The sequence below is a fragment of the Dipodomys merriami genome, unplaced genomic scaffold, assembly GCF_024711535.1.
Source record: "Dipodomys merriami isolate MVZ:Mamm:240054 unplaced genomic scaffold, mDipMer1.0.p SCAF_8, whole genome shotgun sequence".
Classification (NCBI taxonomy): Eukaryota; Metazoa; Chordata; class Mammalia; order Rodentia; family Heteromyidae; genus Dipodomys; species Dipodomys merriami.
In genome coordinates this window covers 3,562,857-3,586,825 of record NW_027206401.1, presented here as the reverse complement: position 1 = coordinate 3,586,825, position 23,969 = coordinate 3,562,857, and the positions used below count along the sequence as shown (strand labels likewise).

At 45.7% G+C, this 23,969-nt stretch overlaps 1 protein-coding gene and 1 non-coding gene across 2 annotated transcripts in view; both read left to right on the top strand.

Moving 5' to 3' along the window:
- The window catches only part of Pacrg (parkin coregulated), a 376,899-nt gene that overhangs the window by 317,401 nt on the left and 35,529 nt on the right, over window positions 1-23,969 (top strand). The gene's annotated exons all lie outside the window — the stretch shown is intronic.
- Window positions 22,342-22,449, top strand: LOC138819581 (U6 spliceosomal RNA). The gene has a single exon (XR_011369502.1). It is a non-coding gene; the product is annotated as a U6 spliceosomal RNA (small nuclear RNA).

Here is a 23,969-nt window from a genome sequence, read left to right as displayed (position 1 = left end):
AGTAGAGCGCTACCCTTGACCTAAGAAGCTCTAGGGACAGCTCCCAGACTCTGAGTTCAAGCCCCAGGTCCAGCTAAAATAAATAAAATAAATAAAAATGAGCAGTTTGGCTGTTGAAGGAACAAAGCAAAGTTGACATCAATGCACCCACTGTCCAGTGCTGCTTTTTGTACAGGAGAGCTCAGAGGCCGCCTTCTCCCTGGGTCCGGCGGGGCTCCAGGACCTGGAGGTGCTGGTTAGGATGCTGGTGACCCAGTATGTCTAGAATTCTGTGTCCAGGAGTGACGCTTGAGGCAGGGGATGTTTTGGGCATTCCCCACCTCCACCCCAACCCCCCCCCGCTGTGAGCACAGCTGTCCTGGAGGGGACTCCAGCAGGTCCTGTCCCCAGGGAACCAGTGACAGGGTAGGCTCCCTTCACAGCCTGCAAGTGAGGGTCTAGTGCTCCTGTTGGAGAAGGACACCCCTGACACCTGCTTGCAATTATTATGTAGAAAAGGAAAGGCTTGCATGTCTCTGAATGTTTTCTGCATCCTGTCAAAGGCAACTGAAGTCTGTCCACCTGATGTATTCATCTGCCAATCTGGCTTCAATCCTTCACAAAAATTTTATGGAAAAATGATGTGTGCTATTTCAGTTGTGTTTCCTAGAGAAAGATAATATTGTATATACCATGTAATTGTTATTAAATTAGAGAGGAGGAAAGGTTAGAGCTACCATCAAATCAATGTGCTATAAAACTTTATCTTTTTAGGATATACTGCCACCGGAAGAAACCAGGAAAATATCCAATTGCACACAACATATTTTTTTATAAAAATCTCATTTTTTCTTGAGTCTTTACTTATACACCAAGAAAACTAGAAAGGATGACAGATTAGAATACATTGTATTCAAATTTAAAATTGATCATTTCAGCTTTGAACAGGTGTGTGTGCACATGTGTGTGTATGCATACATGCATGTGTGCCTTGATGTACAATCATTGACCTTGCCCCGAGGGTTGATGTGGCCATGGCTGCTGGCTCCCTGTAGACAGGAGACTGAGCCCGAGCTTAGCCATGGGAACTCCCATGGTGTGAGGGGTAAGAGTCAAAGATGGCGGAGCCCCAGCTGGAAAGAAAGATCTGTCAGGGATTGGGCTGTGTCTGGTCAGGAGGCGGGAGACGTGGATTCTGTCTTGTGGGTATGACTGAGTAGCTGGAGTGAAGCTGCACACTTACATTGTTGAATCAGAGCCCAGTGAAAGATTGAATTCCACAAACCAAGAACTGTAAAGCCGGGTGAAGCAGTTCCTAAGGGGTTAAACAGAAGCCTGGCGAACTGGAGACCACAGGAAAAGGGCAAGGATGGAGGTGGTGGGGATGGACCACAAACACCTTCATGCCAAGGCAAAGCTGTCCGCCATTCTTATCCACTTGTAAATAGACCCTTTTCAAAAGTGGGGGTGTTTCAGAGTCCCTACCCATTAGTTTTATCCAAGTTAAAAACTTGGCTTCTTAACCAATGATGTTTAGCCAAAGCCAAGCTCTAAAAAAAAGACTTTAAACTTATCATTGACCTAGAATTTGTAACTATTTTCATCCCCCTAACAAAAGACCTGGGATCAAAAGTCAGAAAATTAAATTAGGTTCATTCACAGCCCCGGGTCTTTTCTCTTGTTTTGTGGCACCTGCTGAGAGGAAATTCTCCCCTTCCAGCATTTTTTTTTTTTTTTTTGGTAGGCCATGGGGCTTGAACTCTGGGCCTGGGCGCTTGTTCCTCAGCTCTTCAGCTCAAGGCTACAGCTCTCTACCACTTGAGCCACATTACCACTTCTGGCTTTTTTTTTCTGCTGATGTGGTGCTGAGGAATGGAACCCAGGGACTCAGGCATGCAAGGCAAGCGCTCTACCACCAAGCCACCTTCCCAGCCCCACTTCCAGCATTTTAAGATAAATGATCATCTTCTGATGAAATGGCGGCTGGAGCTAATCACTAACAGATATATCAGCGCCATTATTCTATTAATTAATGCTGCTGTGTATCATGAACATAGCAAATGCAAATTACCTAACAGGGCAACACTGATATTTTTCCCATAAATTCCTTGGTATAATTCAAATGCATTTTGAAAAGTGCCACTCTGTGATCAGGAGACAGAGTTTTCCTGTTGATTTATAGGACTCAATGATCTCCCCTCCATTATATGAAATGTCTTTCTTAATAAAAGGCCAAACAGTGAGAGACAGCACTTTGAGTACCAGGCACAGAAGGATGATGTGATCATATCAAATTTTCCTATGGTTTAGCCAAAATTCACACATAGAGAAAACTAGAGAGTTACTCATCCAATATGTTTTGGCCTCCACAGATTCAACTAATAAAGTAACTGTAGAAAAATTAAATATGTATAAACCACGGCACCTTTAGAATATTTAACAGATTTTCAAGTTATGTCATTTGTAGCAAATGAGTATTTTCAAGCTGCAAGCAAAAAATTTATATTTCATTTTATGTGAAAAGGAGATGATATCTCCAAATATTACAGGGAATTGTTTATTTTGTATCCAAATGAGTTCAGACCTACACCAACAATAAATGGGCTTCAATCATGAATTGCAAATAGCAGCTGAAATGAGCATTGTTTTGCTGATAGTTTAGTCAGAAAGCAACTGTCTTTTTTGCTACCAACAGATACCATGCATACTTGATTGGTTAGGGAAAGGGGAGGTTGGAGTTGTTATCACAACAGGAAAATATTTGTTTGAATAAATGAATTAACCTAGGATGACAAGCCATGTTCTTGACCAGGTCTGACTTTTCTCTGTAACGGAGTTATTGCCCTGGTGCATGCCCCTGACCAATGTCCTTGAGTGATTCTACTGTCAAGTTATAATACAGATATGTCCTGCAGGCTCAGTTCCATAATCCTAGCTACTCAGAACACTGAGATTTGAGGATCTCAGTTCAACACTAGCCCAGGCAGAAAAGTTCCTGAGATGCTATTCTCCACTTAGCCAGCAAAAAGCTGGAAGTGGTGCTGTGGCTCAAGTGGGAGCACACCAGTCTTGAATGAAGAAACAAGAGATAACATAGGCTCTGAGTTCAAGGCGCAGTAATGACACAAATAAAAATAGATTTTAAAAAAAGGAATGATGCTTGCAATGTGGGTGATTATATTTCAAACCAAATCACAGTGTTCAAATCTGGAATGTATTCTCTGTTTCATGATAGAAGAAGATAGAGCAAAGATAGGGCAATTCTCCTCATACTAGTCATTTAAATGGTACGGGAATATCTTCTTTCTCTGATATTGCATCTTTAATTTTTCCAGTTGCATTGAATTTGCGTGGAGTGGGTTTATGATACTGTCAGTATGAGCTTAACCAAGGACTTACCCTTGGATCCTCCAGAACTTTCTGTAATAGTGGGCCAGGGTATCTGAAATGGGCATATGATATACACATTTTGGACATTGAAAATACATATGACACCATGCTATTGCTTGCCTCATTTAAGAGCTCTCTATTTTTGAAGCGAAATGCCTTGTTTATATGTGTTTTCATTTACAAAAACAAAACAAAAAAAAGCAAAAATCAAAAATGACTTGCTTAGGCCCGGCACAGACTATTTCTCCTCTCTCTAGTTCCCATCAGATCAGTTCAGGACCTGGGAGGCTGGGAATTAGGAGCTCAACTCACCATGGTAGCTCTAAGGATCCAATTTGGGACTCCAAGAAATTGTGCTTCATTTCTCAGTACATCTACCCTCTCAAGGTGCCCATGCTTCTGGTTGCCAAACTAATTCTTCACTTTGATGGAGATAACAAGGGAAAAGCCTGAAAGTGGTTTTTAAGCCATAATGATGCTGGAATGTGAGACTTTAAGATGGGCAAGCAAAGTGTTTGAACCACAAAGAGAGTGTAGAGCTATAAAAAAATGCCAAACCTTTAATAAAGGAAAATAAATCCCCGCACTGTTTCTCTCTTCAGTAACCATCCAAGAGGAACCGACTGTCCCCAGGGTATGAGGAACCACGCGAGAACTTCTTCCTTTCTGTCCTGCTGTTTCTTACCTTCCTTTCTGGAAGTCTGATGTTTCAGTCAGTTTTAATTTCCTCAATTCCAACAAATAATATCAATGCCACACATGTCATCGCGTATAATTAATTCTCAACTAGGTAAACAGGAGGTATGTTATTTTGCCTGAGGGATGCTAGCGATGGATCATTATGATTTCATCTTTTAAGGTCAATTTGGGGGCCACTTTTTAACTTAAATCGATTCTATAAACTACATCTGTTAACTCTCACTTCTATCAAAACCAGTGCTTTTTTCAGAAATATACAATTCTGCTTGAATTATAATTATAGCCTAAAGCTAAGGATAATTTCAAAGATTAGCATACTTGATAGTTTTTATAATCAATCAGATATTTTGTTACTTTTGATGTTAATCAGGAAGGACTGGTAAGTGTGGGTGCTCACCGTGGGCTGGCCCCTGGCCATCTTCTCCCTCCGTTTCCTAAGACAGTGGGACCAAAGCCTGGGGTGATGCCCCTCACTGGCACCCCACAGCAAAACAAAGCATGCTCCCTTCATCATGATGACAGAAGGGTCCTGCAGGGCCCCACAAAAGCCTCTAGCCAGTGTCTGCAAGAGCTTCACAAACCCCACAGTTCAGAGACACTTGTCAATCCTTTGCTTACACACCTCCCATGACCTGTCATAATTATCAGAATAATTACATATTCTTACTGCTGCAATGAAGACGTGCGCGACCCTCCCCTATCTGTCACTATAACACCTCTCTCTCTCCTCTCTCTCTCTCTCTCTCTCTCTCTCTCTCTCTCTCTCTCTCTCTCTCTCTCTCTCTCTCTCTCTCTCTCTCTCTCTATCTCTGAGGGATCTCCAGTTCACACCTTTCCTATTCTAACCAGCTAGTGTGCAGTTTCATTGGTAGAGTGTCTGAATAAGAAGCAAAATGATGATGGTATAATTTGTGGAGGGGAAGGGAAAAAACAAATTGTTTAAATAGGGATACAGGTGGACTCATTGCAACAATGAAATGTACAAGACAGTGTATCGAAAAACACACTTTACAACTTTGGTGGGTGGAGAGGAGGGGTGATGTGGTAAGGGGAAACAAAGGAGGGGGCAACAATGCTTGATAAGATATGTACTCATTACCTTGCTCATATAATTGTAACCCCTCTGTATGGTATTTTCAAATTAAAAAAACTTATTAATTAAAAAAAAAGAAGCAAAAGACCCTGAGTTCAAACCCCAGTATTGTCGAGAACAAACAGCCCCCCACCTTTCGCTCCGACTCCCCTTCTGCAGGGAATACCGTTGCCCGGCCTGGTACCTGTCCCCTCTCTGGTCCTCAGCCAGATTGCTGCTTAATGCAGAGTCTCTTCCTAGAGACTTTCTTTGACCACCCTGTCTGAAACAGTGACCCAGAGCTCCAGGCTCCAACACACCCTGTTCCCTTACCCTTATCTTATTTATAACAGTCTGAAACCTGTGCCGTTCGTGCAGCTGCTTGCTGAAGAACTGTGAGTTCAGGTGGACACTAGATGCACGCAGGGGCTTGGCCCCATTGGCTCCTCCCTACAACATGATATCCAACAAATGAGCCACCATTGACCTGAAGCCCCCTCTCAACCCCATTCAGTATGAACACATGATTATGTCTTCCTCTTCAACCTTTCCAAAAGGATTTGAAAGACTTTTAAGAAAAAAGAAACATAGGCAATAAGAGTAAAGAGTATCTGGGTGGGGTGGCTATGCAAATGATAAGATGTGGAGGATCACAGTTCTAAGCCGGCCCAGGCAGCAGCAGAAGCTCTGCAGCATGAAAAGCAGTCACAGCCTTCAGGGCGCTGTGGCGGTTCCTAGAATCCTCCAGCCCGTAAGAGCACACTGCTGACACCAGAAAGCAGGCAGAAAACTGTCCCACCTCTAACTACATCCAGAAAAATCCTCCACCACCTTTTGCCCTGTGACCCTTGTGATGTCATTTCCTCACACTGAAACCAAGGACTTTTAAAACACGGGCTGCCAGAGGGTGGGTGCAGGTGGAATCACAGGTGAGTTTTTAAAAGCTGTGTTCCCACCCCCCTCCTCTCCCCCCCCCCCAAGGCAGCCAGCTCCCGCTGATTTGTGAAGGGCAAAGAGATGAGGAGGAGACAGAGACTCTGGGTGCCAGGCAGAGACATCGCTGAGTGTAGAATGGAGGGTGAGGACGCAGCCGCTGTCACGCGCCCCGCCAGAGAAAGATTCCCTTTTATGTTTCACTCAGCTGTCATGGAAATCAAAGTGAGCATTAGCAACTGCGTGCACTTCCTTGTGGTCCTGCCGGATGACCAGCACCCACTGAAAAGCTTATTGTGTTGGCTTACTCAGTACCCTTGTAAGAGAGCTAGTGATGATGATGATATGTGTGTGTGTGTGTGTGTGTGTGTGTGTGTGTGTGTGTGTGTGTGTGTTTGCTTGCATAGAGTTGGTGGGAAAAACCAAACAAAACACTTTCTTTGTTATCCCATTCTTCAATTATTCTAACAGCTACCACTGGTAGGAAGATTCACTCATTAGCACACTGTTCTTTCCTTGACACTAGTTGTGTGATGGTCTGTAGGAATGGAGTGCTGCCATAGCCATCCCCGATTCCCATTCTGCTAAGCCACACCATTCCCACTTTCTAAGAGAAATCCAAATCAGATCCAGAGCACTTGGTGGAGTTGGGCAGTTGTTCGTTTTCTGCTGGCCTCACGTAGGCAGGGCACTGACTGGCCGCTGGCCTGTGCCTGAGGAGACCGGGAGCCAGCAGGCCATTTCAGCTCACCCAAGTCCTCCCCAGCGCATGGCTTGGGGCCTGAACACCAAACCACGGGTCCACTCAGAGCCACCCAGTCAATACTGCTTCTCCCCTGGGCTGAAAACTACCTCCAAACCCAGATTCCTTGCACTCCGTGATGCAACTACAACCAGCAGCCAATCCAAAAGATCAAAAATAGGGACAGTTTTTCAGAGAGAGGAACCGCCTAGGTCTCCCTGCACACGAGCCCTTTGCCACTCAAATTATTGAGCGTACTCAGAGCTACGCTTACTCTACTTGTTTGGGACCACAAGAACTATTGATGAGCTACCGTGACTGGTGTGAGTTTTAGGTAATAGTTACAGCTGGCAAGATTCTTCTTATGGGCATTAGCCCTTTCACAGGAGAACCCAGGTGGGGTTCTGACATTTCCATCAGAAATGTTTGGTTTCCACTGAAGATCTTCTGATGCCACAGCAGCACGGAGCCCCTGCATTGCTCTGGAAAGGGAAGTCCGGGGGCTGGCGGGCCAGAGGTGGGCTGTTCGTACATGCGCTCATCGGAGCACGTCTGCCCACTGCCCCGCAGCGAGTCCACAGCAAAGCCTGGAGCACAGAGTCCACCACGCATTTGAATAACCACCTGCATTCTCATAGGTGGCCATGAGGCAAAAGACACATTTCCCCCTCCATCCACTGGCCATCTACAGAAACGACCACCGCACCATCTCCATCCAGTTACCCCCAACCACCTGGCACAATTACAAAATCCCGCCAGGCAGTGAAGAACAGGAGACAGCAAGGTACAGAGCACCATCTTAGTGGCTCCACCAAAATGGGCCAGAACACAGGGTCTGCGTGAATACCATGGAGAACCAGGAAGCAAACCACAAGTGCCCTTGCCAGTGGCTTGGTGAGGGGACAGTCCACCGGTGCCTGGCTGTAAGCTGATTAGGAGGTGAAACCCCAGGGCACCTGCACAGTGGAGCCCTCCCAGTCACTAGGAGCACCGCACTGAATCCGTCTTGAACGTCGACATGTCAGCAAAGAGCTGGAGCAGGAATGCCCTTGTTGGAACTTGGAAACAACCTGAGCTCTCCAATGGTTACCGGGCCCCACGGCCCACCAAGAAGCACTTTTGGCTCCACAGTGGCTGTGCTGGTGTTCTAGCTGGTTGACCGATAGTCAGGTGGGGCCATCGTGAATAATGAGTCCATGAACATGGGGTTCTTCACCCTGTGCTGGGCCCCATGGGGGTAGACTCAGAAGAGGGATTTCTGGGGCGTGTGGCAGTTCTATCTGCCCTCTCCATGGTTTCCTACTGCGTTCCACAACAGCTGAGCCAGCCTACATCCTACCAATTTCTTAGCTCCTGTGAGTGGGCTCCTGACCTGCCAGCGTCCTTCTCTCTTCCGGCTTCCTCTCACCAATTTTATTTCCTTAAAAAAAAAAAAGCGGACTTAGGGTTGTGTAGCTATTTAGTCCCAAAGTTTGCAAAATGTACAGCAGAGGAGAGTCACTTAAAAGATGAAACCAGTTTCTTATAAATAATGTGACAGGGAGGAAAAGGGTGGATGGCTATCCAAGACCCATTGCTTGAACCACTGCCAGGAGTGCATCCTCCACAAACCACGAAACACCGCCCATTACTGTTACCTTTCTACCCCTAGGTACTGGCTCTGTCGTGATCACTAAGAGGTCCTGGCTGCCAGGCACCGATTCGTTTCTGGGGTGACTTACCCCAGTGCTCTCCCCAGTGCACACTTTTTGACTTCTTAGCAAAACCTACGTATGATTAAGGAAAGCATCTCTCTTAACAGGACAAATGACAAACTGTGTGATTGTGTAGATACCGCAGCCTAGAGGCTACATCAGCCCAGGTCACAGAGGAAATAGTGGGTGAGTTCTGAAATTAGGAGTGAGCAAACTGTGACAGGGAATGATGTCCAGTGGTGTGTGCATCTCTGGGTGTGGAGAGAAGGTAGAGAAGGTAAGTGTGTGTACCTGTGTGTGTCTGTATGTGTGTATATATGTGTATGTGAGTAAGTAGACGTGTGTGTGTGTGTGTGTGTGTGTGTGTGTATGTGCGTGTCTTCCATTTATTAGCCTGGTCTATTTAGATTTCAGGAGATTCAAGACATAATATGTTAGAGGAATTTTAAAAAGTGAAAATAAATGAGTCTTGTGATATTTCTAAGAAATATGATTCTATTAATAAAAGCAATTTGGTTGGCATCCAAAACCATTTTAAAGTTTCAGAACAAATGGATACTTTTAAAGTTTTGAGAGCAAATGTTTAAACGTCTCTGTAAAAATTAGTGAATTTGGGGGGCAGGAGAGAAGTTAGAGCATGGTCCTCTAAACCCTCTCGCTCTTCTGCACCTGTCTGTGCAGACACGCAGGTCACTACGTATTCATTGTAAAATTAATGTTCTCCTCCTGGCCCATCCTCTCAGCTGCCCTCACTATTTATAAATATGATGTTGTTACCAGCACAGAGTAACATGAGAAGAGATTGAGTCATATGAAACTATCTTTCCTCACCTGGTGCTGTCCCAAACCAGAAATTCCACTATCAGTTCATCATTCTGAGCTAATCACTTCTTGGTCTGCCGGCCCTCCACACATAGCCTAGACCACCCAGGCCTGTGGAGAAGACCCGGGGTGGGCGGTGGCACAGGGGACCCCAGGGCCAGGGACGCTGCTGTGGCCTGTGGTGGGGACTGAGGATGGACCAGGGGAGCACATGGAAGGCAGGAGGGAAGGGGGCCAGTGGAGGAGGCAGGGGAGCACGTGGAGGGCAGGGGTAGAAGGGAGAGAGGGGAAGGGGCGAGTGGGGAGGTATGTGGAGGAGGAGAGACTTGAGTCACCCACAGTTGTCCTGTGGCACGGGAGAATTCAGCCCTCACGAACAGGCTGCAGAGCGTGGTCAGGGCCCATTTCTAGTGGCTGAGCTGGTAACTGGTAGGCAGGGAAGGGTGCTCCACCGGCTCCCACGTGAAGCCTGGGGCATGCGCCTGAAGGAGATGGCCAGAGAGAGGACACCAAAGTTAGGACGTTAGGACGAAGGCAAAGCAAGACAAACAGAGCTCTTGGAAGAGGAGCTTTCCATCCCCTTTAAAAATGATTCCAACAAACAGGTCCATTGTTCCTTGTTGTTTTGCTCCCATTGACAGACAAAGCAATTGTTAAGGAAGCCCTGCCAGCCCCCAGCGGGTTCCTAGGGGTCAGGAAAGGCAGTACAGCAGGGCCCTGCACCGCAGGACCCAGTCCAGGAACAGGGAGGGAAACAGAGGTCCCAGTGGCCACCAGAGTGGTCTGGACCCTGCATGTGAGGCCGGCCATCAGCCCAGCCCGCTTTGTCCCCTCCACCAGGAGAGCTGCACCTCCCCTTCCCCTTCCCTCCCCACTCTACCCTGCTGTACCTCCCCTCCCCCTCTCCCTTCCTTCCCCACTCCACCCTGCTGCACCTCCACTCCCCCCCTCCCCTCCCCACTCCACCCTGCTGCACCTCCCCTCCCCCTCCCCTCCCCGCTCTACCCTGTGATTAGGATAGGAGCCTTAGCCTGCTGTCCTTTTAAAGCATGAACTGTGGAAGCAGAGCTGAGCGTCCGCCTCACACTTGGCCTGCAGCTCCTCAGCTGTGCAATTATGTGAACCACAGGTTTTCTAAGGAAGGGACTCTGCTCTGGGTGAGACTGGGCTTCAGCTGCCCTGAAGGGAGAGCCTGTTCCACTGGGAGGTTAATGAGCTAACCTGGGCTTGGCCCCAGGACTAGGAGCCATGCACATCCAGCATCCAGCTGGCGCAGCTTCATCTCTCCTGAGGTGGCCCCCAGGCTCAGGAGGCTCAGGAGAAGGGCTGGAGGAAAGGGCAGTGTCCCTGGCACGCTGGACAGAGCCAACCCATGGGAAACTTGCCTGGCCAGGTGTGCTACCCAAGGTATTGCGAGGGTCGCCAGGCCTGTGGGTGACCCGAACTCAGGTACCATCCATGCCCGGATGTGGCAGGTGGGCAGCGGCCCTACAGGTACTGGCCTAGAAGCTTGTAACCTGGTTCTCTAGGCCTGTACACTGGGCAACTAATAGACTGAACACAGTGACAGACGGTGAAGCCCAAGGTCAAGCAGAAGGTCATCCAGGAAAGGGGAAAGTCAGGCCTGGGGGGTGGGGGGCATAGCACTGGGAGATTTTTTCCCAGTGACAGAGATCCTGGCTGACTAGGAGCCCAGGGCACCGACCACACAGCGGCTGTGGAATGAGCAGCGTGAGCTGTGACATTTCCCCCTTCACGCCCGTTCTTTAAAAGTCACCCCCACACACACTCGTTTACTCTTCTAATTCTCTAATTTTTCTGTGAATTTTTATGCATATTGGGTTCAGTCTTCTTTTAGTACACAGAAAGGATATATATCTGAAATTAATTTTTCCTCTAATGCGCTATAGCTCATGATCACACACCAATTTATCTTCCCCCACCGAATTGCAATGCCTAGTTTGTAATCAATCAGAGTTCGGCTCCTAATTCTGTCTATTTGCATTCATTCAACAAACACTCGTGGAGCATCTTCTCCACACTGCAGGCGCTGCTCCGGTGCTGGAGATGCAGGAGCAAACAGCTCCTACGAAGGTCTGTGCTGGCACAGCGATTCCAGTAGGAGGAGACAGCATAAACAGAGACATAAATAAACTATACAGTCTGCTAGGTGGTGACATATTTTATATAGAAAAAAATAAAACAAAGAAGAATCTAAAAATGCAGCCAGAATGGCTGGGGAGGACCTTGCCAAGAGAGAGGCATTGACAGAGCTCCCAAGGGATGATGAGTACATGGTAAAAGTACATCCCAGCCGGCAGAAAGCATGTGCAAAGGCCCTCGGGAGGCTACAGCAACAAATGCTGGGATGAATGTGAGGGGAAAAGGTCTCTTTTCACCTTGTTGGTAGGAATGTAAATGAGCACAGCCAGGATGGAAGTCAGTATGGAGGCTCCTCAGAAAACTAAAGTGGATGGAACTACTAGTTGTACCTAGGGGAATATAAACCAGCAAGCAATAGAGATACCTCAAGTTTATCTCAGCATTATCTGCTAACCAAGCTATGGAATCCATCTGAAAATGAGTAGATAAAACGTGGGGCCTGACACCAGCCTGGATAGGAAAGCCCGTGATACTCTGATCTCCAATTAGCCCACAGAAAATTGGAAATGTGGCTTAAAGTGGTAGAGCGCTGGCCTTGAGGGATGAAGCTCAGGTACAGTGCCCAAGCCCTGAGTTGAAGCCCCACGACTGGTAGAGGGAGGGGCGGGGGGGGGGGGAGGATGTTGCATATATACACAGTGGAATATTATGGAATATTATTCGGCCATAAGGAATCACATTTTTTGCAGGAAAATGAGTAGAACTGGGATCATCATATTAAGTGAAATAAACCAGACAAACAGTGCCTGTTTTCTCTCATAGGCAAAATCTAGATTTTTTTTTTAAGACATAAAGTAGAAAGGGATATTTAGGACGAGTAAGGAACAGCGGGAAGAAGGTGGGGATACTGTAGGGTAATGCTGGGTTGAGAATGAACAAAGCATATTATATCCATTCATGAAACTGTCATTTGAAACCCATGACGTCATTTAATTAATACAAAGAATAAAACCAAAAAGCAAAGAAACAGTGGTAGATTACTCTGATTCTGACGCTTTTAGCTCCACTGATTAGCACATATCCACAGCTACCAAGCGATTCATCTTCCTCTGTGATTTTAAATATCTCATCAATTAAATCCCCTCTTTTCTTTCTACGTTAGATCATATAAATCTAGTCGATACCTGAGACAATATTTTGTCTCCTTGTTCAGGGATATATAATTTACTTTATGAATGGAGATTAATGTCAATGTACTCAAGTCTTTTATTCTTTAAAGAAATTTAAGTCTTATTATAGCAACAACATAGGTCTCAAAAGGTTTAGTACCAATGATTTCTTTCTTTAAATTTTATTTATTTATTCATTCATTTATTTGCTATTCCAAGGATAATATTGAACTCAGGACCTTGAGCTTACTAGGCAAATACAATACTATTACTTAAGGTTTTCTTTTAGGAAGGAGGCTGCTGATGTGATTAGGGCCTATATTTTTTATTGCAGTGGTTGCTGACCACTGATTAGCAAGACTATTAATTTTGGTGTCTTTAGTTTAAATCCAATACTTTATTGAATCATTATATTAAATATGACTATTTTTGCTGGTCCCTCTGAATATGCTGGTTTCCCACTGCAAGTAATTATCTTTTCTCTCATGCCATTATCAAACCTCTTTATTTTTAATGTCTCATTGCATTAACCAGAGTTTTCAGACACTATTAAGGGATCATTCTTGTTCCAATTTTTAAACAGAACTTAATTTGTCTACCCATTAGGTATAGTATGGGTTCTTATTTTCTATAACTTCTAGTATAGCAAAGAAATAGGCTATCCCAAATACTTGAATATTTTAAGACCCTCCTCAAACCTTATCATCTATCTTCTAGACACACCACTTATGTTCATTTAATCTACAGGTGTTGTGTGTTTTATTGGTGAGTTTTTTGCGTAGTAGAGAACACCTTCCAGCAAACCCTTTCCTACTAGCATCAAGAAAGACTCTGGGGGGTGGGGGAGAGGTTAACCTCTGCCTTTCTTGGTTTCTCTTTGTGACTGGAATTATCTTTATTTTACTGACATCCTCATTAAAATTAATATATTCTTACATTATATGACAATATTGATGATAATCATGGTACCTTGGAGAGGGTTTTGGAAAACTGCCTATTAGTAATTCTTATTAGCACTTCTGGAAAATGTATTTGCATTTTGTATCAATACCATTATGATAAAAATGCCTTTATGAAATGCCTTTAATAATCACTAGTGCTTCAGTGTGATGACGGATGATTCTCTTCTTCAAGGAACCAATCCCATCCGCAGCCCTAGGGAAGACTTGGTCCTCTTCCCGTTGTACATGCCTGCAGGTAGACAGTCTTCTGCAGGTTGTGCATTGTCTCCCCATAGATGGTCTTCTGCGGGTTGTTGCTGATCTACAGGTAGACAGATGGTCTTCTGAAGCAGCTGCTTTTCAAGGCACCATCACCAAGCCCCCATCTCTGCATCTGAGAGGCCTAGGAACTCATATGCAATCGCTCAACAGGCAGTGATCAGCCTTGAACTGGAGAGTCCTCATTCCAACCTTGCGTTCTTCCAGTGTTAGCACACTGGACTCACTCAGAAGGTGAGCTCACAACATGGAAACAAAGCAGAGAAGGGCTTCTTTGAGGGGAGAATGGCAGGGACTCTTCTTGATACTCCATGCTCCACTGTATCATCTGAAGCTCCCTCATCCTCCAACCATCTGCACCCTTGGGTGAGCCAACTGCCCCTGGGGTGTTAGGGCCCAGACCCGGGCCGCCTGCTGACCTTCAGCCACTGAAGCAGGCCACCAGTGCCTGTCCCAGAAGTGTCTCCATCATAGCTCTCCCGGCTCCAGCAGTCCTCCCTGGCCCCACATAAAAATAGCTCCTCCCTCTTCCTTTGCTGTCCTCCTCCCCTCACTTCTTCCATCCATGGCCTCAGTTGGAGCCTAGAGAGAGCCTCACCTCTAAAATGTCAAACTCTGACACCTCTCTCTGAGCACAGCATCATATTGCTTCCTGTCTTCAACCTGGCTGTTTTCCCCGTGTCATACCAGTCTCCCCCACTCCTGGCCTCCTGGCCTCCTGAGCCAGGCTGGGTTGTGTGGTTGGGCTTCTGGGCTGTGTGAGCCTCTTCTGGGGCTCAGGGCTGGGGAAGGGGAAGGGAAGCTGTGGAGAGGGAGAATCAGAGGAGCTTGGAAGAGGAGGAGGGCGAGGGGGAGGGGGGAGGAGGAGGAAGAGGAGGAGGAGGAGGAGGAGGAGGAGGTGCTGTCTCAGGCTACAGCCCCTGCTGCACCTGTGTGTCTTGGCAAGCGTGTTCCCTCCATAGGTAGGAGCGCCCACCTCAGTTCCACCAGCTCTGCCTCCTCTTTGAATACAGTTGCGTGAGAATTCCTTTGTAGCCTTGTCTGGTCCTGGAGCACCTTACCCCCTCTGCCCACCACCACCGGGGCCACCACCAGAAGCCCCTTTCCCAGTGAAGTCCCAGGTGGGCTTAGCCAGCTCAGGGCTGTGTTTCCTGTGCCAGAGCTACAGGCTCCCACAAGAGCTCACATTGGCCCGGTCCCTACCAGGCCCAAGAACTGGCACAAAGAACAAGGGCCAGTTAGTCTCTAACTCAGCAATTACTCACAGCTCTGTCTTTAAGCTGCTGAGATTTTTCTGCTCCTTCTACCCACAGCTCAGCAACTGAACTTCAGCAGCTATTGTCATTCTATTTCTGCTCCTAATTGCTATTGTAGAAATCTTTGCCTTGCTGAAGCTTCTGGAGTTGCCAATCTGCGTGCTCCCTTCAAATGTAAATGTGTTATGCAAATGTCTTCTGGGCAGGGAGTGGGGCCTGGGTCTTCCTCGGGTAGTGACAGGAAAAGAATGCTGCGGGGCTGGCTGCGCAGTTCCCGGCCTCCGCCTCAGTGCTGGCTGTTCAGAGAAGGCTTCCTGGCCCACTTTCTCTCCCACTGCAGCCCCTGCATTTCAAGTACTGGCTACAAAGTGCTGATTCTTAGGGTCACTGCTGTCAGCGCTTTCAAGTTTGTGCCCATGGGGACGGGGGGGGGGGGACAGGGGTGTTGGCCACCATGTAGGTGAGGGAAATGGTGCTAGACTCCGGGAACCTAAGCCTGGCTTTCCTCCCTCCCTCCCTCCCTCCCTCCCTCCTTTCCTTCCTTTCTTCCTTCCTTTCTCTTCTTCCCCTCAATCCAGAAAATCACAGACAAGAGTCCTTGGGCCAGTCCATCCTCAGAGCCCCATCAGCCCTGGGTCATGTCCCCCCCCACACACACACACCAGGAGTAAGGCCTGTCCCTTTCAGCCTTTCTGCGACTGTGCCCAGCAGGACACCCTGCCCTGCCCTTGTGGGCATCTCAGGAGCTCCCCATTGTCACCTCTGGTCCTTTGTTCTGAAGAAAGTTCTTCACGAGTATTCACCAGCCCTCAGACCTGGTCCTTCCTTGACTGGGTCGCTGTCTGCAGTTCCAGGCTCTCTTCCGAGTATTCATGCATGAAGCCCTCTGAGTGACCTGTGTGCACCATAGTAATACTGCTTTCTTTCTGAATATAAAAACATGTATAGAAATTATTCTCTTTTCCTTCAATAAGCTAAACTCTGACCTCCGTGTACACTCGGGGCAGGAGTGGAAAGACTGGGGCGGGGGGAATGGGCCCCGCTTAGCACCTTCAGCTGTCTGTCTCTCTGCTCACTCCCCTCAGTCCTGCTGTATCTTACTGAATTTCAGAGACAGAGCAGGGGGAACAGACTCTTTTCTGGAATATCATTTATGTTCTCGATTGCTAGCAATAGTTGCAGGTACAATTAGCGTGTTTAAGAGGCAGAGAACAGCAAAGATCACATGATTGTCTGCTTACCTTAGAGGTCACAGGAGGAGAGCCGGGTGGGAAATAGAAAATCTTGCTTTGAGCACAGTGGGAAGAATGAATGCCCATGGGTAAATTCAGAGTGGCCGCGTGATTATCCAGCAAGTCAGAATGTCTGCTCCAAGAGAACCCCTCAGTGACAACAGGCCTCCCTTTCTCAAAGTCTAATAACATATCACACATTGATGCACTTGTCCCCCATGCTGAGCCCAACCCCAGTACTTTTTCTCAGGGAGGAAGCAGACTCCTGGCTAGTACAAAATATGCATCTGCCTAGAATTGTGAAAAAGGAATAAACTTACAGGTGAGGCTGAAAGCTCTGAGTTATAATGACTACAGAGTTGGCTAGTTAGTTCTCCTCCAGCCCGGGATCACAGGCTGGTAACGTGCGTGCAGGGCAGGGCGAGTACTAGGGCACGGGGAAGCCAGGTGCCGCCCAAGAGCCCAGAAGGATTTCTGCGACTGTCCAGGAGCCACCGGCCTCACTCCTCCAACAAGCAGCAGCTCACAGGAGGACTCACCCCAGACTCCACACCCAGGCATAAAGAGCATGCGTGTCCCACGCCCGGGACCACACTGTACAGGGCACACGGTGGGCCAGGTCCCGCTGCGTGCTGGGAAATGTGCTTCTGTGCGCACACGGCCTTCTCCCCTGGTCTCAGAGCTCTGACAGCTTCTCCTGCAGCAGGAGAACTGTGGAAACTCCCAGACCGCACATTTTTTTTTTTCTAACAGCATCTGGAAGCAAAGGCCTAGAGTCAGGTTGAAAATGACATTCTCACTGCAACAATTTATGAAAGGCTTATTACCTAGCAATTTCATATCTGGATGCAATTATGTTAATGTTATTAGTCCATTATGAATGGTACTAATATGATTATTGTTTTGTGTGGTATTACAGGAAATTAATTTAAATAGATTTACATATTTCTCAGATAAAGGGCACTGCTAATATGGATAAATAAGAAGGTTGATGTTATTTTGAAAAAAACATAAACAGAGAAAGCTGGGTTTTGAATTCATTTGTAATATTAACATGGTCATTGTTGTGTTTTCTGGTTAATGTAAGTATTTGGCAATTTCAAAGGAACTTTGAAATTTCTTTTCTCCAAAGGAACCTTTTGGCTAGATGCTGGTGGCTGATACCTGTAATCCTAGCTAATCAGGAGGCTGAGACTGAGGATTGCAGTTCAAAGCCAGCCCAAGCAGGAAAGTTAAGTAGCAAAATGCCAGAAGTGGAGATGTGGCTCAAGTGGTAGAGTGCCAGCCTTGTGTGAAAAAGCTAAGGGATACCACTTAGGTGCTGAGTTTGAGCCCCAGTACCAACACACACACACACACACACACACACACACACACACACACACACACACACACACACACACACACACACACACACACACACACACACACACACACACACACACACACACACACACACACACGGAGCCTTTTGAATTAACCTCCTCCCCAAACCCTCAAAGGAGTGTCTAGCTCCATTTTATAACTGAGTTTGGTGAGAATCAAGGGTGAAATGACATAGCACATTCCAAATGGCACCTGAGTGTAGACAGTGCAACATGGAAGCTTTGTGTGACAAATCATTAGGGTTCTCAGTAAATGAGGCCAGACCTCTGAGCACTCTCCTTCCCAGCATATCCAGGAAGGAAGGCTGAGGTCCTGCACAGTGGGCCTTCTCCATCTCCTGCCTCCTTCCCAAGTCACAAGATGGCCCTGGCTGGACAACAGGGGTACAAGTAGCTGGGTGGCAAGCTTCAGATGACAGGGGAGCAGAAAGTAGCCTTTTAAACACCTGACGTTGACTGGGAGAGAAGTTGCCTTTGCCAAGAGGAATCCGCAGCTGAAAGCAGAAAGAATTGGAAGAGGAAACAAGAGTCCTTTGCAAGCGCTTCAGCCTAGGATGTAGGGGTCCCGACCTGTCCAGGAGGATGGCCACAGGCCCAGGCCCAGGCCCAGGCCTCAGGCCCCAGGCCCAGGGAGGCCATCTGACACCTGGAGCCACTCACAGTGCTGGGGTGTGGTGTGCAAACCCGTGACCATCCGCGGTCTCACTGACGGTAAGCACTTGCTTACCACACAAGCTTCAGCTTGGAGAACGAACAGACTCCCACCAACAGCAGCGAGAATGAATGAATGAGGGAATGAAGAAACGAATGAACAAACGGGCAAATGCAGGCTTCCTGCCTAACAGTGGACTGACAGTTGGCATCCTAAGTTGGCTTCTAGTTTTGTTTTGGGGCACCGCTCCATATTCTCTTCCCCTCAGGAGTGTGTAGATGTTCTCTCTCCAGGAAGCTGAGGAAGTCACTCCCAAGGCCTGTGTGTCTATGTGCTTTAAGAGCCTGAAGAATTGTGGATAGACCCATGTATGGAAACAAGAGTGATAATATTAATTCCTACCTTATATATTGCTATAAGAATTAAATGAATTAGCAAATATAAATAATTTGGAAAGCACTAATGCATATATGAAGTATTTATTATTATCAAAACAAAGTTTCTTCATTTAATTTGAAATATTTTTAACTTAGGTATGAGCTAAACAGAGGACATTTCTTCTTTCAATAACACAAATTTTATTATATTTCCTTCTTTCTCCCCTCAATGCTAGGGCTTGAACTCAGGGCCTATGTACTCTTTCTTGGCTTTTTTGCTCAAGGCTGATCCTCTGTCACTTGAGCCACAGCTCTACTTCAGACTTTTTGGTGGTTAGTTGGATCTAAGTGCCAGGGCTGCTTTTGAACTGGGAAACTCAGATCTGAGATCTGAGGACTAGCGAGGATTATAGGTGTGAGTCACAGGTGCCTGGCTCTCTCAGTAATTCAAACTTTCCTACTCTCCCTTTAAAGCAAACATTAGTTTTTAAGTAGCTAGCCAACAGGTGACTATAGTAAGACAATTGGAAATCTTTCAGTGAAAGATTAGGTTCAATATTGCATGGAGGTTTTATTCTAGTAATGGGGGGAAAAGCTTAAATTTTATCTTCATTCTTTGCCATAATAGAATGCTTCTCAATTCTGAATCAAAGATTAATATCATAATGTTTTGACTACCATACATTTATCTTCTGGAAATAATAATTTGATCTATAAATTAAAATGAATATTGGTGTATATCCAATTATTTAGCATTAAAATCATTCTGTTACCACTTTCCAGTTACCTTTTCATGAAAAACTAGTAATAGACTAATTCCTAGCAAGTCACTTGTGTTCAGTTGAATTCGTGGCAGTGTTTAAGTTATTTTAATGCCATCATACAAAGAGCTTTAGACACACACACACACACACACACACACACACACACACACACACACACACACACTTTTTTTTCTATGTCAGTCCTGGGGCTTGAACCCAGGGCCAATCTTCTAACCACTATGAAGTGTTTTAAAATTGTTATTCTTAGAACATGTTGTACAAGTCTTCCATCACTTGTGCTTTGAGAGTAAAAGGCTTGCTAAGCAAGCAAACTTCTACACAATCTCTCTAATCCATTACTACTAATTTTAATTTAATGGACTTTCTTTTCAGATTGGTCACTTTGATATTTCATGTGCTTTCACAGCAAGCAGTGAACCTGACAAAGAATACTAAGAAATATTCAGTTATTTTTACTTCCAGGTCACTTTTCATTCTGAGGAGTACTTAGAGCTAACAGATAAGAGGTTGAAATTTACAGGATGTCACTTTGGAAAATATTACAGTCATTTTAAAAACCTACCTAAATTATATAAAAATGCAGCACACTGATCTTAAATGAATAAACTTTAACAGAAAAACAAAAGTAAGTTATACTTTGAAAACACTGAAATCTTGTAATCTTCTAGTCAAACAATTGGCAATTTTAAAACTCAAAATTAAAAATCTTTTTATCTACATGATTTATTACTTCCCATTTCTATAAATAGAAATATAGCAATAGTCAATATTGGCTTGTTACTTTCACCAGAAAGTATTAAATGTCAGTTTGACATTCAGATTTTCTCTGACAGCTAATTCCTGATTTTTCCAATTGTCTTAGTATATTCTCTTATCTGTGACATCCTACTTGCCAGAATGTTTTTTTTATTTTTATCTATACTTCCTTAAAATTTAAGAAATTAGATATGAATAGCTCTCCAGTGCTTTTTCCTTCTGATGTTCAGAACCCTGGCTGGCTGGTTAGTTAGTTGGTTTTGTTTGGTTTGGTTTTGGGATTTGGGGGAATTTTTGTTATTGTGTGTTTGTCTGTATTTCTCCCTTACTATGGATCCTAACGTTTCCAGCACAGCAGATAGACCAGGATAGACCAATGTATTCAAGCTGGTCTTTCAAAGTTTTCAAACCACACTTAGTTTTTTGTCCCAACAATCTCATTTGTCAAATAAATTAAGATATTTACCGCTCTTCACATCAGCTGGTTTCAGGTTTTTTCCAAGATTCCTTTGAAAGGAAGTTCAACAACAGAGCAACTTGCTGATTGCACTTGGTGTGAAATCTCCAAGTCTGAAAGAAGCATCTGAAGAAACAGAAGAGAATGGGAGGGTGGAAAGCTAGAACTTTCTAGTAAGAACAACTCGTGTCAAGGCTGTCATATGTTTTGTGCCCACCCAGCATTTGTAGCCCGTGCGTACTCCCCAGAGACCAGCAGCAGCAGATCAGTGGTGGAAGAGAGCACAGGAGAGCACAGAGCCCTGCCCACCCCTACTCCGCTCCTGGACTCAGCTTATTGGACCATCTGAAGGACTAGCAGTGATGAAGGACACAGTTCCCTGGGTGCGGGGTCCCGTCATCCAGAGGCTCCCCAAATTTCTGTCTCCTTTCCTAGAACTGCTTCCTCATTCCTTTCCAGTGAGTTCCTTTTATGTCATCTAAAGTGAGCAAGCAAGTGTTACCATGAATAAAGATGTTTACCTCACCAAGCAAAGACCCAGAGTGAAGCTTTCATGGCTCTCCTCCGAAGAAATGGTTTGAATATTCATGGGAAATACAAATCGGTGAGAGAAAGGAAAGGAGGAAAAGAACAGAGCATTTGCTCTATCAGATGTAGATGTAAACTTAGAACAACGGCGTAAAGAAAAGCAAGCCCTCTCTCCTCTCCCACCACAGCCGGCAAGAGCCCTGGGACCTCAGAAGACCCCGGATTCTCTCCCCCAGCAAACAAGGAATTCTGTAGCCAAAGCAGCTGGAAAATCTCGTCCTGTCAGTAATAGTGCTTTCTACCTGGTGCTGGTCAGATCCCAGGTGAGGGCTGGGTCCCCACACTGCCCCCTCCTGGCTCTAGGTCCCGTAGCATGGCCCAGCTTGTGTCACCTGTGCACCTGCTCAATTCTACCCAAGCTTCCACAAGCCTCTCTGAGGCCCAATTGATTTGTTGCAGTAGCTGCTCAGAGGACTCGGGAAAGCACTTTGCGTTATCAGCTTACTAATAGGCCAGGCTGACCTCAAATTCATCTCAGCCTCTCTCAAATTGCTGGGATTACAGGTGTGTGCACCATACCCAGTGACAACAGGACGTTTAAAAAACTTTTATTTTATTTTATTTTTTGGTCGGTCGTGGGGCTTGAACTCTGGGCTTGGGCGCTGTCCCTGCGCTCTTCAGCTCAAGGCAAGCTCTCTACCACTTGAGCCACAGCACCACTTCCACAACAGGACATTTTAAAGGATACAGATAAACAAGAAGAGACTTGGAAGGGCAGGTCTGGGAGAACCCCAGCCCCAGAGATTCCATCCATGTAGAATTGAGGTACACCCCTCCCCAGTACATGGATGTGTTCTTGTTCACCTTCCTTAAAGCTCCCACATTTGGGGAGCTGATCCAACCCCGTGATCCTGCCTGGGTCTATCTGTGATCAGCCTCCACCCTGAAAATCCAGAGACCGCCAGCCGCCAGCCGTCCTTGACTGCACAAAACATGTATCGCTGGAAATTCCAAGCATTGTAGGAGCTGTGTGCTGGGAAACGTCAAAGGTTCACAATATCCCAAGTAATCATTGAACACAGCCCCCACCATGCTCACCTCAGCAGCTCAAATACTAAAAGTGGAAAGATACAGAGAAGAGTAGCGTGGCCCCTGTGCAAGGATGGCTTCCAAACATTATAAAAAGCAAAACCCATTTAGCCTCAGCGCGGTGACACATACCTATAATCCCAGCTACTCAGGAGGCTGGAGCGAAAATATCTTGAGCTGGAGGCCAGCCCTAACAAAGATAGTCAGACCTTGTCTCAAAAGCAAACTAAACAAAAGGAATGGCAGCATAGCTCAAGCGGTATGGCATGAACACTGTAACAGAAATAAACCTAAGAATATGTTTAAAGCATTCAAACCGGGCTCTGGTGGCTCACACCTCTCATCCTAGCTACTCAAGAGGCTGAGGCCTGTTGTATAGGCCTCAAATTCAACTCAGCCTCTCTCAGATTGCTGGGCTTACATGTGTATGCACCACACCCAGTGATGGAAGGACATTTCAAAGGATACAGCTTTGTGTTTGAAGCCAGCGCAGGCAGGAAAGTCTGTGAGACTCTTATCTTCAATAAAGTACCAAAGAGCTGGGAGTAGAGCTAGCTGTAGGTTCAAGTGGTAGAGTACTAGCCTTGAAAAAACAAAAAGAGCTCATGGACAGCACCTGCATTCAAACCTGCATTCAAACCCAAACTCTCTGAGGATTATTTTTTTTTAATTAGGTCCTATTTCATCATTATTAAAAATTTTTAATTCAGATGTCTTTACAAATTAAATGCAAAACAGAAAGTAAAGCAATTTTTAAAATCAAATATAATAAGGGCAATATAACATCTAAGAAAGAAGCCCTAAGGAAAAGATGGTTTTTGTTACATGAAAAAAAAATTCTCTCTCAAAATCACTACAAACAACGCCACCAATACCACAACTGAAAAAGAAAAGCCCACAAGATATCCCAGTGTGAGCAATACCTCACAGGCTCCCCAACAGATGATAAAACCAAACTTGGTTTTCTGGTGGTTAGAGATAAGAGTCTCATGGATTTTCCTATCTGGGCTGGCTTTGAACGGCGATCCTTAGATTTCAGCATCCTGAGTAGCTAGCATTACAGGTGTGAGCCAGTGGCTAAACCAAGCTTCTGAATGAGTTGGGCTAATCCTTTTAGTTTTTGCCTCTGGAATTTGAGTCATAGTTTCATGGGCTTTCCCAACTCAAGTTTATATAGGAATTTATTTAGACTTCCATGCTTTTATCTTTATTTATTTATTTTTTTTTTAGTTTTTTTTTTAATTGTATTTTATTTTATTTGAGAACATACTGTACAGGGGGGCTACAATTACATGGGCAGGATAATGCATACATTTCTTACCAAGCATTGCAGCCTCCTCCTTTGTTTACCCTTCACTTCCCTTCCCCGCCTCCCCCCTCCCCCCACCCAATTTTACCCCCCTCCCCCCACCCAATTATACCCCCCTCCCCCCCCCCACCGACATTGTAAAGCTGGTTTTGACATGACATTTTGTACTTCTCATTGTTGCAACAGGTCCACCTGAATCCTTAAACGACTTGTTTGTCCCCATCTCCTCCACATGTTATACTGACATCAAATATAGTGAAAGCGGGGGTTACACTGTGGGGGAGGGACATACAAAGCAACAAAGAAATAATCTTATAAAT